This window comes from Triticum dicoccoides, chromosome 6A, assembly GCF_002162155.2.
Source record: "Triticum dicoccoides isolate Atlit2015 ecotype Zavitan chromosome 6A, WEW_v2.0, whole genome shotgun sequence".
In the NCBI taxonomy this organism is placed as follows: domain Eukaryota; kingdom Viridiplantae; phylum Streptophyta; class Magnoliopsida; order Poales; family Poaceae; genus Triticum; species Triticum dicoccoides.
The window spans coordinates 109527861-109529830 of NC_041390.1; the positions used below are offsets into that span (position 1 = coordinate 109527861).

The 1970-nt window shown below is 51.1% G+C and overlaps 1 protein-coding gene across 1 annotated transcript in view; it reads left to right on the top strand.

The window, feature by feature from the left end:
* The window catches only part of LOC119314386, a 34308-nt gene that overhangs the window by 1641 nt on the left and 30697 nt on the right, over window positions 1-1970 (top strand). The gene's annotated exons all lie outside the window — the stretch shown is intronic.

A 1970-nucleotide genomic window follows, 5' to 3' on the forward strand; every position in this document is an offset into this window, starting at 1 on the left:
GAAAGAAACGTATGCCCACCTCGTATTGTACAGCTCTGCCGGGCATACGTATACCGCGCGCATGAAAAAAAAAGTACCCATGATCTGGGCCCGCCCCCATCTTCTCGCCCGCCCATCTAGTCGCCCGCCCGCTAATCAAGGTATTTCCAGAGTTGGCGATCGCCGCCGCAGCAGATCGCCGCCGTCCGAACCCCGTGCGAGGCCACCCTCGCCGTCCCAACGTCGCCCGTCGCCGCCCTCGGCGTCTGGACGTCGCCCGCCGCCGCCCCCGTCGCCGCATCTCACCGTCCCAACTTCACCCGTCGCCGCATCTCACCTTCCCAACGTCGCCCGTCCCAACGTCGCCCGTCCCAACTTCGCCCGACGACGCGGACGTGAAGGGCCCGACGTCTGACGCTGCCCTCGCCGCCCGAACCCCGTCCGACACCGCCCTCGCCGTCGCAACGTCGTCCGTCGCCACATCTAACCGTCGTCGTTGTACGCCGGGGACGTGAAGGGCCCGACGTCTGACGCCGCCTCCGCAGCACTGTCGTCGAACGTCGTCGACGTCTACACCGCAGGCCAAGGTTTGTCATGCCCGTCATCTAAACCTAGCGGGATAGATACAGGTTTCGCGTGAGGAATACATGCATGCAAACTCATTTTTTTATTTTTCTTTTTTTGCAAATAAGTTGCGTTGGGCACTAAATTCGTTTACAGTACATGAACGAGTAATTACACAGTTGATGCAGACTGGTCATTCGTTTGTGCTGCCCGTAACTGCGCATGCATGGTGTTGTGTGTTTTCTACTGGATAATAGATGTAGTAATGAGCTGGAATGAAAGTAGTAATAGCAGTACTAAAAAAATTGTTTTTCTGGAGGGTAGGCTTGAGCCTGTTTAAGCCTGTGTAGTAGACTCGCCGCTGGATAGAAGTGAGGGCTAGTTCATGCATGTACGGATTTAGGGTTTAGGGTTCATCAAAACCTCCCGCCGCAGCGCCTCCTCTACGGACTAGGGCATGATTTACAGAACTAGCGTTGCTTTGGGCATGATGCATTGTACTAAACCTAACACACGATGTTTTGCAGTTCTGTGAGTTAGGCGTGTTGACATGGACGAAGAATCTGCATTCGGGAGGGACGAGAATGGTACTGATAAGGTGACTAAGACCAATAACGATAACTTGAACGAAGATGATGATAGCAGCGACAACGATTCCGTCTCGTCATATGATATCTTACCTCCGGAGGATTTTGATAATAATGAAGATGGCGCAAATAGCGAAAACGTAAGTGCCGTATATTTTTTTATTTTCGAAATTGCAAAGTATGGCATGGCTAACTGTATATCTTTGTGTACAAATTTCCAGGAAGATGTGGATGTTGACAATGTGCAACATAGTTGGCAGGAATCATTTGCAGATAACTTGAGCCAGGTTAGTTGATAGATGTTGTACATGGATCAATAGTATGATTTAAATGATAATAATTTGACATATATATTTTGAAATGAATGTTGTAGGAGGAGTCAGATGGTCCGAGCGTTGATCACGATGAGGGAGAGATCGATATTAAGGAGGCTCAAAGGCAGCAGAAGATGCTTGAGACACATTGGAAGGTCATGGCTATGACCTTTCGGTCGCAAGGGGATGCATACATATTCTACAACAATCACGCCAGAGAACACGGGTTTAGCATAAGGAAACAGAAGGTGAAACGAGGTGCTTCGGGAATGATCCGGTACCGGCGGTTTCTTTGCTCCAGGGCTGGGAGAAGGCAGAGCAAGTTCATAACCATGGAGGGCCGCAAGCGCAGGCTTAGACCGGAGACTCGTTGTGACTGCGGTGCACATATGGTGGTGAAGCTGGACAGAGAACGTGGCGTTTGGTTCGTCGCATCATTCGTGGATGATCACAACCACGCGATGGCTCGGCCCGACGAGGTTTGTTTTTTATGGTCACACAGACGGATTGGAGATGGGCAGAGGGC